We start from the raw sequence: 15196 nt of genomic DNA, 5'->3' as shown, positions 1-15196 counted from the left end.
TATGTTTTCACAATAGAATATTAGTCAGCCATTAAAAACAGTTTTATCATGAAATTTATAGCCAGTTGGAGAAAACCAGAGAATAGTATCCTGAGTGAGGTAACTCAGATCCAGAAAATCAAACATGGTTTATATTATCTTATCAGTGAATATTAATCATAAAATAAGTGATAACCATGCTACAATCCACAGAGCCAAAGAAGCTAAATAACAAGGAGGATGAAAGGCTGTCACTGAGAAAGGGAAATAGAATAGACTTGGGGGCATGCATTGTGTATGGAAGAGGTGGCAAGGGGCACAGGAGGGGGTCAAATGTCAAGCTCATGGAAGGAAAGAAAACTTGGAGAGAGAACATGAAACAGTTACTGGGGTTGTGATATTTCTGGGATGAGCCAGAAACCTAGCACAAAGAAAACTTCCAGCAATCAATGCAAGTGACCCTAGCTAAGACACTTAACAGTGAGGAGGATGGCATCTGAAACAACCACCTCCTTTAACCGGTCAAGATTTCCAACTGAGGGATAATGACATCAACCCAGTCACAAAAACTTAGACCCAGCCACAATTTGTCCTGCCTACAAGTAGTTCAGGGTTAAAAATTGAGCAGAAATTGAGAGAATGTCCAACCAATGACTGACCCAACTTGAGTCCCTTGCCATGAGAGAAAGAGTCCACCCTGACACTATTAGTGATATTCTGCTGTACGTGCAGACAGGAACCTAGCATAACTGTCATCTGAGAGGCTTCACCCAGCAAGTGATGGAAGCAGACGCAGAAACCCACAGTCTAACATTAGTCTGAGCTCAGGAAATCCTACAGAACAGGAGGAGAAATTATTGAAGGACCCAGAAAACTCAAGGTCAGCACAAGAAAACTTAGAGTCATTGGGCATGTATAGACTCACAGAGACTGAATCATGAACCAAAGAGCAAGGAGGGGATATACATATGGATATCCTTATACATATGTAAAAACTTAGTTTTCATGTGAGATCATTAACTGCAGAAGCAGGGGCTGTCTCTGCCTCTGTTGCTTGCCTTTGAACCAGCTTCCCCTAACTAGGCTGCCTTGTCTAGCTTCAGAAGGAGATGTAACCAGACCTACTGCAGCTTGATATGCTAAGGATGGTTGATATTAATGAGAGACCTCCCCTTTTCTGACGAAAAAAAGAAGCAGAATGAGGAAAGGTGAGATAAGAGGGAAGGTCTAGGAAGAGAGGAGGGAAGGAAGATGTGATCAGGATATAAAGTAAATTAATTAATTAACTAATTAATTAATAATTAAAGAATCTTCATATCCACCAACAATCTGAGGTAGATAAAAAGCTTAGCTTCATTATCACCTTTTTGTGATGATGATGATACACAATATATTTAAAGTCTACTCTCTCCTAGAGGAACCTAACTCCTCCTAAGTGGTTCTTATCCTCTTTCTGACCTATAAATCATATAGAGATCATATATTCGATGTATATGATGTTCATATGGCATATAACATGTAATATATACACTATTAAATTGAGTCCATGTATTGCATGTGATATGAAAGTGAAAGGGTGTCCTGAGGGCAGGAAGGAGGTAAGGATAAGTGGGAGGGGAATGGTGAACAATAGAAAATGATGAATTATGTAATATGTGCCATGTTGAAAAACTAAGAACCGACATATTTTAGAGTCACTAATTTTCTCAGCAAAGACCCAGATTGACATAATCACTGTGTACTGGTTAGTTTTGTGTTAACTTGACACAGCTGGAGTTACCACAGAGAAAGGAGCTTCAGTTGGGGAAATGCCTCCATGAGATCCAGCTGTTAGGGATTTTCTCAATTAGTGATCAAGGGGGGAGGTCCCTTGTGGGTGGTGTCATCTCTGGGCTGGTAGTCTTGGTTCTATAAGAGAGCAGGCTGAGCAAGCCAGAGGAAGCTAGCCAGTAAAGAACATCCCTCCATGGCTTCTGTATCAGCTCCTGCTTTCCGACCTGCTTGAGTTCCAGTCCTGCATCCTTTGGTGATCAACAGCAGTATGGAAATGTAAGCCGAATAAACCCTTTCCTCCCCAACTTGGTCATGATGTTGTGCAGGAATAGAAACCCTGACTAAGACACACTGTTTATCAAACATAGAGTTTCTTAGCCCAAGCAAATGAACCATAAAATATGAGACATACACAGACCAATAACTTTGTATGTTGAAGATAATAATTTTTTAATTTTAATTTTTTTGAATTTTTAACATCATCATTTATTTATTATAACATTATTCACTTAATGAATTATAATATAACATAAGAATTTGATATAATTTTAAACATAATACATATGATTGCAAACATTATCAACTTTCTATAAACAAAATGATTAAAATTACCAGAGACCCACTAGTCAAAGCAAGCAACACAAATGGAAACAGGTGAGTTATAGGATATAAAGTAAATCAATTAATTAGTTACATCATGTAACTAATTCAGAGACTTCATATAATTAATATATTTCAAATGATTAAAATATCATCAAGAAAGAAAACAGTAAAAATGGCTTTGAAGACTACATCATGCAGGTGTTTTGATTTATTAAAATTCTATGAGGCCTCTAGTAAAAGGGAGTTATAAAACATCAAAACCATGATGTCCTGAGTCATGTATGCAATATGCAAAAGTAAATTATAATTATTCTTAGAAAACTTCAAATGTTAACAGGTGGAAGAACACCGTAGGCAGGGTCAGGATTTACATAGCATCTCGCTGGAGGTGTAGAGTTCTTTGGCCACTGACACCATACCAACAAACATAGCCATCCACATTTCTGTTCCTTGGCTACCTCTCTGTGGGCACAAAGCCTTTCATGGCATCCTAGAATTGCGTATCTGAGATCCAATAGCATTATTTTTAGTTTCTCTAATCCTTTAGTTGTTCTTTGATATTTAGACCCAGCTCGTCTCCAATTTGTAATCCTCTGGTTTTAGGTACTCCCAAGAGGTGTGATTATGAGTAAGAATTCCTATGCTTGACTTCCTTATTTTTGTTCTCTTGCTCCTTCTCGTCTTCCTCTTGTCTTCCTCCTCCTCTTCCTTCCTCATCTTCCTCCTCATTCTCCTCCTCATCCTTTCTTTTCAGATAGAGTCTCACTCCATAACATTAGCTATAAAAAGACTTTGTGAATAATCTAGTCTATTTTGATTAATCATGACCTTTTTCTATACCAAATTGAGAGTTATCCCAATTAGTGTGACATTTCTTATGAATTCGTGGTAATTTAATGATGAAATAAAAGATTTTAAAAAAAATCATGCCACAGCTTTGCAAAGTGAAAATGTAATGCCTTACCACAGGATTTATCTTCTTTTTAAATGTATAATTTTTATCAACTATATGGTCTGCTACCACATTAATATGTAAACTACTTACAATGTTTAAATTTGTATATATAGATGTGAAATTTAATAGATATTAGTATATATCTATGTGACATTCATGTAAATTACATGCAGATAACTTGATAAATTACAGTAACTTTATTTTAATATATTTAGAATAAATCCTTTCCTTTGAAAGTTCGTTCTTGATCATGAGGAAATATAAATTTTGTCAAATGACAAAATTTAGATCCTTTGGGTGGCCAATAAATTCAATGAATATCATGCTGTATTTTACAACAAAGGTAAGATATTTTTATATATTTCAATCTATACACAGGAAGAAAGGGAACATATTATATGACATTAAGGCATACATTATGGTGAACATCTAAAGATAAATGTGGTTTAAAGGAAAACACTCACCCACAGGCTCCTGCATTTGAACACTTGGTCTCACGTTAGTGCCACAGTTTAGAGGAGGTTATGAAACCTTTAAATGGTGTATCCTTCCTGGACAAAGCACAACACTGGGGGAAAGCTTTGGAGGTTTGTGGAGTAACCCTACTTCCTACTCTAGACTTCAACTTCCGGTCTGTGAATAAAAATGTACCAAGCCACATGTTCCAGAAGGCATGTCACACTTTGGAATCTCCTTTCCCTCACTTCAACTACTCTCTTCTGTCTTGAGTTGTTTCTATGTTCTATCACAATCTACATCTAATATATCTCAACATTTGTACAATTATATCTTTCCTAGATATAACTAATAAAAGACTTCTCTTAAGGAATCAAAATTCTACAAATTACTTATATAAATAAGTAGAAACATTTTAATTACTCTTCAGATGTTGTTTTCTAAGATTCATAATTTATTTTTCTGTTTTGGTGTATTTATAATATGATATATTTTTGTTCTTGTGCCCTGGGTTGAAGAGATTTAAAAAAAACCTTAAAATTTACTTTATTGATGAGTTGATTCTTAAAGTACTCACAAAATATATCTCTTTTATGATACAATTGTCCTAGGAATAGTGTATATGAAAGCTGGGCTTAAATAATTCATACCTGAGAAATCTTCAGAGCACCCAGTACAGTGTCTCAGTGTCACAGACTCACATGGTTTCTCTGCCTTCACTTTTATATCACCAGTAGTAGCTTAGCTGGCACTTCATGGAGTTGAATTAACTCTGTTGCACTCCTAGAACAGTACTTATACGTTAATTAAGAATGCTTCTACATTAGAAGGTGAAGGCTAAAGAGTGACCCAGTGTGCTCCTATCTATATGTAGAATTCAGGTTGGTGCATTAGTGCATCGATGGAAGAAGAAATAAATAAAGGAGTACATGTGTGTAAGAGAGAAGATGACATAACACTAGAAACAATTATAGACTTTGAAATCAACTCTAGACACAATTTCTGAATTGTTGTGACAGTTTATAAAGTACACCTGATGACCATTTTCTTCAATACCTAAGAAACGTATTTGGTCTGCCCTACACATTATTAATTGATTAAAATTTCTTAGGTGTGCCTATACATATGCATGTGTGTTTGTGGGTGGGTGGNTATGCTTGTGAATGCCATTATCATCTCAGACATGTATTAGAGGACTAGTTTCTTAAATATATTGGTATGTAAGACTACATATTAACTGTATAAAATTCAAAATGTACTCAAATGTGTAATTTTGTGTATCACTCAAATTATGCTATGACCAGATTTACTGTTACATTTAGGGGTAATTATTGATAAAATTTTAGTTGTAAAGGAGTTTACACTAAACAAAATCTCACTAAAAGTAATTGAAAAAAGAGTTCACATAAACATTTTTAGGCAGCAACAAAAATGTTACTTTGAGAAGAATTGTACTCAGACACTCAGAGTAGAATGGTAGAAAGGCTGAAATACATTGCCCAGATACTAATTTATGTACTTAAACATAGAAATATACAATAAATCAACTCAAAACAAATGCAAGAAAGAAAATTAGCACATGATTAAACACTTTAAAATTAATTTTAGTTCATTGAAATTGTATTTTAATTAAGTAAAGTAGTAAACTAAGGTCCAATAGTAATGAAAATAGATTTTTTTGTGTGTGTATTTTTGATGTTTTATACATTGCTTCTCTTAACCTCTTTTATTTTTTTCTCTAATAAGAAGTTAAGGACTTACATTGAAATTTTATTTTAATGCTTATTTGCAGTTTTGGGAGTTATTTCACATTAAAATATTTTATTCACGTTTAACACTTTGTATGATCTATAGAAACTTCTAAAGTTTACCTTCATATATAAAATTTTACTTTATAGTACACTCATATTCACAGAAAATTTGTTAATATGATCTGGAGCTCTCAAACTTGTGTCTTCAACTACACATTGACAGGTAGATATTATAAGCACAGTTATATACAGCTTATATGGTTCATTGATTTCAACTAAAACTCAATATTGATATATTGTCATAAAAGTACCTATTTTTTCAACTGTAACACTTATTAACTTAATGATCTTTTATATTGCAAGACCTCATTAAGAGTGCTAAACTACATTTAATTATTTTATCTCAGTGTTGCTTGAATAAACTGTTCCTTATACTTCCTTTGCAAATTTTTTTATTATCCTCAATGGTCTTATCACTACTAGAAAAGTATTTGTAGATTGTCATATCGCTATTTGTCTGTTCTGCATCTTATGATTTCTCTAAGGTAACATAAATTGTGAAGAAAGTACACAGGGTTGTCATTTCAATCATGTTATATTAAGTGTTAGTGCCCATCATAATTCATTATTATTGATCACAATTCTGTAATTTGCTGCTTTACAATAAATGCTTAACAATAGAAGGCTAATTCAAACTTATTACAAATATACTAGATTTATAAAGCTGATTTAGGAAGCATCTGGTAATTCATGTTAATATTAATGTAAAAAATAACTGCATTGAACTATGTAACAAGAACCTTTAAATAGCCTTAAAATCAAATGACTACTCTGGCAGTCATAACGTGCCTTCTCTAATGGATATTGTGTTAAAGAGATTGAAATAAGTCTGAACACTGCTGTTCTATGTAGTGAGTGTCTTGCCTTAGAGACTTTCAAGTTTGGTCTCTAGGGGAAAAAAAGACAGAAAGACAAGTGCTCTCGCTAACAGAGTGACTGACTCTTGATGAAATTTCATTAGCATTCACTCTGAACAACTCCAAATCCCACAAGCACGGCACAATCTTCACTGCAGTTAGAAAGGAGTGAGGTATAAATACAAAATTCAATTCAATATTGCATTGTTAAGAGCAAAAGCTGTTCTATTTTTGCCTAGAATCATGTTTAATATTGTACATCTGTATTTTGTGGCATAATATTTAGGCAATTTAGCAAACATTACTTCACAGAGCACAATTTTCAGGATCCCATGAAATGTGTTTTTGGTGACTGAAGGTATGGTTGTTAATGACTGATTTTTCTTGCCCATGTTCTGTCTCATAATACTCTCACACTTTCCAGTTTTCATTCATTCTTTTTACTTTCTATAGTGTCTCATTTTTAAATGAAGGACTATTGTGTGCTGGTATAGTTGATTTGAGGGAGTAAAGCTACCTGATTTTTGCCCGCTTTGTGTGCACTAAAAATGTCCCAATAGGGAAAGTACAGGATCATTTGTAAGAGACAGATGGATAGGTGTAAATATAAAAGATCTAAAGCCAGAAAGAATACTATCTGATGGTTTGGGGAATTTGTTTTGTTTGGTCTCAGAATTTTTTTTAAAACATGTTCATTTTAGGTGTGTATGTGTACAAAAATGTGCATGTATGCATATACATGTTGGCTTGTGAGTGCCATGGGGACTTCATAAGAAGGTCAGAGGACAACCCATAACAGATCAAATTCTCTCTATCCATCATATGTTCCAGGATTTTAATTCTGGTCATCAAGTTGCTCAAACCTGACTTTGTCCGTTGGACTACCTCAATTGTATTGTTTTTTTAGTTAAAGACAGTTTCTCAATATGTAGTCCTGGCTGGCTTTTGGTCCTATGTAGACCAAGCTGACCCAGAATGTATGATGATACTTGTGCTTCTTGTGCAGGCTTGCACTATTGTGGCAGCTCAGAACCAATTTTAATGAAAATTACAGTGAAGACAAAATGAAGTTCATTGCATCCTCTATTCTGCACCTCTAAAAACCAGGTGCATTTTTAAAAGAAGTTACTCTTACCTGGTCAGTCCTGTTTTTCTCCAATACATTCTAAGACATCATCAATCTCATTTAAAGTCTAAACTGAACCACTTTAGTTCCGACTCCAAGGAAGGCAAATATTTACAGATAGCTCTCTTAGTACCTTATATTGGGCCTTGGGATAAATTTTATTTCTGAAAAACCTTACAGAGAGAAAGCTTACACCTTTATTCAACATGCTATATATAACGTGCACATCTCCAGGAAGAGGCAAAGAAAAGACTGGACAAAGCATAAACACTTTAGTAGTGGGAGAGGTACTTGTCTCACAGTCAATTCCTATACCTTGGATGGATCCTCTACATTAAGTGGACTAGACTACTCTAGCCTTCTGTAGGTTTTGTAAAATTTGTGTTAAAACTAGATGTTTATACATTCTTTTGTAGCAATTCTTGATGTCAGATTCACCCCATTGTCTAGTTGCCATTATTTTTACTTCTGTGTTTGAATCATTGAAGAAGATAATGGTCTGCCTATTTGTAGAACGTCACCCCAAATATTTGAAAACACAGTATTCCTTGTTTTCTATGGTTGTTGAGATCTTAATTCCTTGGCTTGTTCGGCAACTAATTGGATATTACATCCATCCAAGAAACAATAACAAAAGTCAAAACAAAATTAAACAAAAGACAATTAGACAACAAAATGCCATAGCAAAACAAAATAAAAGTCCCCACAAAACATGGAGTCTGTTTTTGACCAACTACTTCTAGGCATGAACCTGCCTTTTAGTATGATGGATATACCCAGTGACAATCCGTTAGAGAAAACTGATTTTCCCTTTCTTCTCCGGTATCGGTTGCTACTAGTTTACTTGTTATGGGTGGTATTCTGTGGACTATTCCTCTTTTCTATGCAGGAATTTTGTCTGGCTTGAACTTGTACAAGCTTGTGCATATTGCCACAGTCTCTGTGAGTTTATATATGGATCAGCTTATTATGTCTGAAGACACTTTTTCCTTAGAGTCACCAAAAACCTCTAATTCTGACAATCTTTCTGCCTCCTGTTCTACATCAATTCCCAAGCCTTAAGTAAAGGGTTTCATAAACATATCCCAATCAGTATTGAATATCCCAGTGTCTTAGTGTACATTACCTCATTGTGGGTTTTCATATTAATTCCCACATACTGCCGAAAGAAGCTTTTCTGATAATAGTTAAGCATGCTCTGAGCTATGTATATAGGTATTAGTTTGCTAAAGAAACATAGCAATGAAATGATCACTGTGATGTTCTTCTTCCTTGATATAATCTTTGGCTATTGTAGTTAATGCTGCTGCAAATATTTATGCACAGATAGGCATATATAATTAGCTGTCTATGGTACACTCTACGTTTTTGAATTATGGGATCTTATGTAACTCTGTTCTTAACATTTTATAGAAACAATAAGTTGTTTTCAAATTTTCCCACAACATTTCATAACCTAACAAATAATTTTTAAAATTTCATACTTTCTATACAAATGACAAGCAGACTGAAAAAAGAAATCAAGAAGATAACACTTCTCACAAGAAATTCAAACCGTATAAAATATCTTGAGGTAATTCTAAGAAATCAAGTGAAAAACCTGTATCCTAAAACTTTAAGATTTAGAAAAAAAGAAAATTAATATAATATTCCAAAATTAAAAGATCTACCATCTTCATGGATTGATTGGATTAACATAGTAAAAATGCCAATTTAACCAAAAGCAGTCTAATGATTTGATGTAATCCCTAATAAAATTACAACACAATTTTTCACAGAACTTATAAATTTTCAGGTTCATATGTAAACCTGTTCATAAAAAAACCAACAACAAAAAGAAGGTACCTAAGTTTCTCCTGATTGACAAAAAAAATGCTGGGAATACCAGCATATTCTATTTAAAGCTGTACTACAGGGATATAGTAGTTAAAAGAATATGAAAATGGAAAAAAAATAATTGATCAATTAATAGAAGTAAAGACCCAGAAATAAGTCCATACACATCTATGTACTTCTTATTCTTTTGAATAAGAAGCCATAAATACACAGTGGAAAATAGACAGCATCTTCAACAAATGTTGCTGGTCACACTGAATGTCTGCATATAGAAGAATAGAAAAAGATTCACACATATTACCCTGTAAAATCTCAATTCTACATGTATCAAAGACCTCAACATAAAACCAGAAATACTGGACCTGATGGAAGAGAAAGTGGAGAATATTCTTGGCACAAGAAAATTATTTTTAAACAGACCACCAAATGTATTGGCACTAAGATCAGCAACTAATAAATGGGAGCCAGTTAAACTGAAAAACTTTTGTATAACAAAGAGCAGCAGCTTTCAAACAAAGCAGCAGGGTACAGAAGGGGAAAGAATTTACCAGCTATATATGCAAGAGAAGACTAGTATCTACAGTATAAAAAGAACTAAAAAAACTAAGTCTTGAGAAAAAAATAACTCAAAAATAGGGTCAGATATAAAGAGAGAATTCCCAAAAGAGAAAACTCAAATGACTGAGAAACACTTAAAGAGACATTAAATATCTTTAGTCCTGAGAGAGATGTAAATGAAAACTATTTCAAAATTTCATCTTACACTTATCAGAATGGTAATAGTTCATGATGCAGGTGAGGTGAAGTAAGAGGAACTCTCATCCATTGCATCCAAGAGTGAAAATTTATATTAACACTGTAGAAAGCAATGTGGTGGTTCATCAGAAGATGGGGATCAACCCACCCCAACGTCTTACTGTACCATTCTCAGGCATGAGCTAGATGATATTTCATTCTGCTATATAGTTACTTGCTAAAATATGAGTACTGTTATTCTATTTGTAATACTCAGAAATTGGAAACAACTTATATGTATGACTATGGATAGATGGATAAAGAAAACGTATGTGTATATAATAGAGTATTATAAATTAAAAAATGAAATCATCAAGAAGGTTAATGAGCTAAAGGACCTAAGTGAGGAAGCTTCAGTCCCACTTGGGAGGGAGAAGAAAGAAATCATGAGGGAGGGGGTAGAGGGCAGGAGAGACCTGAGTAGGAGACTGGTGGAGAATGGGAAAAGGGGAATATGACCAAGTATTGGGAGGAACTGGAGTGAAACCCTGAAGACCAGCAGAATGAATTGAAATATGAAACTTCAGGGAGGTAGGGTGGTGGCTCTATAAAGTACCAGACACCTGGAAGGTAAAAGACTTCTCAGGACTCCAAGTGAGGGACCTTAGATGAAATGTTCAACAATGGAGAGAGGAAATTTGTAGAGTGCACCTCTAGTGGAAAGAGAGGGTACCAGGTGGAGGGATAGGGTTGCCATCCCACAGTCAAAACCTCTGACCCAGAATTGTTCCTTTCTAAAGAACTGCAGGGTCAAAAATGGAGAAAAGATTGAAGAAAAGGAGGTCCAATGAGTGGCCCAACTTGGCATCCACCTCAAAAAGAGGCTTCAAAGACTCATGCTATGGTGCGCTTACATACATGAGCCTAGCATGACTTCCCTTGGAGAGGCCTAAAATCAACTGACTGAGACACATGCAGATAGGTACATACAACCAATGGACTGAAGTTGAGAATGCTGTGGTTGAATTAGGGAAAGTCTGGAAGAAGTTGAGGAAGATGACCCTATAGGAATACCAGCAGTCTCAACTAACCTGGACCCAAGGTCACTCAGACACTGAGCCACCAACCAGACAGTGTAAACCAGATGATATGAGGACTCTGACACATATGCAGGGGAGGACTGCCTGGTCTGGCCTAAGTAAGAGAAATTGCACCTAACCATCCAGAGACTTAAGGCCCCAGGGAGTGGGGAGGCTTGGTGAGGTGGTGTGATTGGGGGATGGGAACATCATCTTGTAGACAGAGGGAGGAGGAATGGGATGAGGAACTCTCTAAGAGCAGACCAGGGAGAGGATAATGACTAGACTGTTAAAAAAAAGTAATATAAATAAACAAACAAACAAATAAATAAAATCATAAACATCACAAGTGACTGGATAGAACTAGAAAAAAAGGCAACATAAGATGAAGTAACCCAAACTAAAAAGTACAAGTATGGTATATATTTACTAATATCTGTATATTAGGTATGAAGTCATTGTTAAGCAAGCTACAATCTGCATAACTATAGAGGTTAGGAAGAAAGTAATACACTAGAATGGAGGGATAGATGTCCCTGAAAAGGAGAAATACAATACATAACTATTCATGGATGGGACAAACAAAATGGAACTGGAGGATTATATAGGTAGTGGTAGAGAAGAGAGAGGTAAGGGAAGGAATATGGGGATGGACCACAAAAGCTAAGAGTCTTTTAAGGGGCAATATTGAAACTAATATAGTAGATAGGTTTTTAATAATAATAATAATTATATATATATATATATATATATATATATATATATATATATATGAACTAAACAAAATTAACCAATCATAGGTGAGACAGAGCCACATTATTTATCTCTTGCCACCAAATGATGCATCCAGTTCTAAGAATTGGTTACAACTAATTGAGCAGTTGGCCAAAGGGTAACCATCAAATAGTCTAGGCTATCTTTACGCTGTTGGTGGTTCTCCACAAACTGATGGTAAGGCCCTATTTTGCAAAGAACAGTGACATTATTCATTGATCATGGAGATTTTGTGCTAGTTTCTATCTAAAGCTTTCATTTATATGTACTATTATTTCTTGTACTGGAGGGTACTCTGTATTCTACAAAAGGAAAAAAAAAAATCACTAACCCAGCTGCACAGTTTTCATTCTACGATGGTGATCTTCTGCCAAGACATTCTCCTGAAATAGTGGCATGAAGCTTGTAGGAGTAAGCACCCAAAATATGATTGTGTTAAAGACCTCCTGCATGAAATGGAACCCATCCCCAACACTGCTCAGGTGAAACTAAATAGCTAAGACTAAATAGGCTAGGCACAGAGGGTAAAACCAAATACCACTCTTCATTAAAGGAATGTGGCAATAAAGTCATTCCTAATGATACTTCACAATGTTCATGCCTTGCTCGGCCATCATCAGAGAAGTTTCCTCCTCCAGCAGATGGGAACAAATACCAAGAACCACAGACACAATATGTAGTGAATGTGAGAACTTGGAACACTCAGCCCTAAAAGGGATTTCTCCACCAAATGTCTCCCTTCAGACCTCAGGGTACTATGCAGAAGGTAGAGAGGAAAGTGTAATAGCCACAGGTTATGGAAAGACACAAAGGAATCAAGACCTTCTAGACACAACTAGGCTTATACACATATGAACTCACAGAGACTGTAGCAGCATGCAGAGGACCAACATGGATCTGCACAAGGTAGGGTTCTAGAGCAAGGAGAAATGCAATAGTCCCTCATTCTTAACCTAAAATTATGTCCAATTGTTAACTATTTCCAGATAAAAAATTTGTTTTCTCCAAGAAATTCTCATTGAGAAAACAAACCACTCTTAAGGATAGTCTTCATGCCCAGTAGTAGTGACCAACACAAAACAAACTAAAGGCACATTTGGAGAAAGTTCACCTCATAATGTTAAGTCAGAGTATTTTTTTTTTCTATTTTACAGGTCCTTTGTACGTATATAATTGCTTCTAGTTTGAGGTTTTATGGTATTCCTGTGTTTGTGTGAATGTGTGTCTCTGCATTAACTGTGCTTTTTCTTTAGCTCTTTTTCATGTTTAGATGTTTTGTTAAGTTCTTATGTGTTTGCATTTTTATTTATCCCATTTTTTGTCATTATCTTTAGATAGCTGTGTTTTGTAATGTTATAGGAAAAGCTAGTGGATCTGGATGGGAGCAGATGGAGGGGAGAACTGGGAAGAGCAGGAAGCAGCAGGTAGGGACCAAGATCCGATTATAAACCTATTAAAAAGTTCAATTCCCAGTAAAAGAAAATATGGATAAGAATTTAATATTTCCCACATATGTTTTAATGTGTCTGACTTTCTGGTTTCCTTATTATGTGCAGTCTGGTGGGAGCAATGTAGAGTCCAATTGTTGAATTGTAGATTTCATTTATGTTTCCATAATGAGTAACCTTATTCAGCATCTCTTCATGTCCTTATAACCATTTATATATCTGCCTTGAAGGAATACACACACATAAACTCATACACACACACACACACACACACACACACACGCACACGCACAAGCACACATACACACACACACACACACACACACACACACACACACACACACACACACATGTTACTCACACATACCCCAAAAAATCACACACATACAAACTTCATTCATTTTTAACTAGCGTGACTTTGTTATGATTGTGATACCGGTTATACATTCTGACTTTATAATTTCATTAGATATGACTAGTAGACTTTTAATACACTCTGTAATATTTTGTGATATACCAGTGAAAGCATTTGAATATACTATAATCTCTAAGTCTTGCAAGTTATCCCAGGATGACCTTCTATTATGTACTGCCAATTTAACTTTTTTTGATTTATAGCTCTAATTTTTATTAGCAGAATTATGCTTAATTAATATCTATGTAGAATTTCATGATGCACATCTTTGAGGCATATATATATATATATATATATATATATATATATATATATATATATATAACAAGTTCTGGGTCATGGATAATTTAACTATCAGCCATTATGATTTTGAGAGTTGCTGAGCCAGTCAGGACACTCAAAGAATGCATGACGGTTCCTTTATCATAGTTCAAAATCTATGCTAACAGTTATAATTATGTATCTTTCTACTCCTGATATTCTGATTCTTATTCAGGATTTTTGAATTAGTATTTTTTATTTCTGTCTTAATTTGTGGTGTCATAATTCATGAGGTGAAGTTCCTAAGTTCAATTGTCCAGTTTTTAAATAAACAAAACTATTTCATAGAATTTCAGGGAATAACTATTAACTTATGTTCTCAATTAACTTTATTCAGTGTCTGGCTCCAACTAAATATCTAGTAAATATAAGATCTTTTACTTTCAGTGGTTGATTATTGTTGGAAATTATCTAAGCCTCTGCAGATGGCACTACCAGTTGCCAACTACATAAATAATCAAGAATCTTCATTTTATATAAAATCATAGATAGTTTTATAAAAAGAAATTGCTGATGTCTTAGTCTCTGATTGTTTTCTCTGATAACTTTAGCGATTATGCCACACTTAAACACACTATTTCTTATTTTTACCCTCAAAGTAGGTAATTGCTAATTTGTGAATATGCAACTTATTCAATTTGATGTATTGTAGATAGTCTCTCTAGTCCTTGGCAGTTATGTAGAATTCAAAAAAGAAACCAATATACTCAGGAAACAGGAAATTTTCTTAAAGCAGTGGTTTAATGCTATGATCCTTTAATATAGCTCGTGATTTTCCCACCGAAGGAGAGGTGTCTGCGGGGGGGGGGGGTTCTCACTTCCTGAGCTGGTAAAAGAGCCATCTTTTTAAAATTATTATTATGATTTTCTTTATTTACATTTCAAATGCTATCCTGAAAGTTCCCTATACCCCCCCCGCTCCCCTACCCTCCCACTCCCACTACTTGGCCCAGGCCTTCCCTTGTGCTGGGTCATATAAAGTTTGCAAGACCAAGGGGCCTCTCTTCCCAATGATGGCCGATTAGGCC

The sequence above is a fragment of the Mus pahari genome, chromosome 2, assembly GCF_900095145.1.
Source record: "Mus pahari chromosome 2, PAHARI_EIJ_v1.1, whole genome shotgun sequence".
Classification (NCBI taxonomy): Eukaryota; Metazoa; Chordata; class Mammalia; order Rodentia; family Muridae; genus Mus; species Mus pahari.
Note: the sequence above shows the minus strand (reverse complement) of the source record.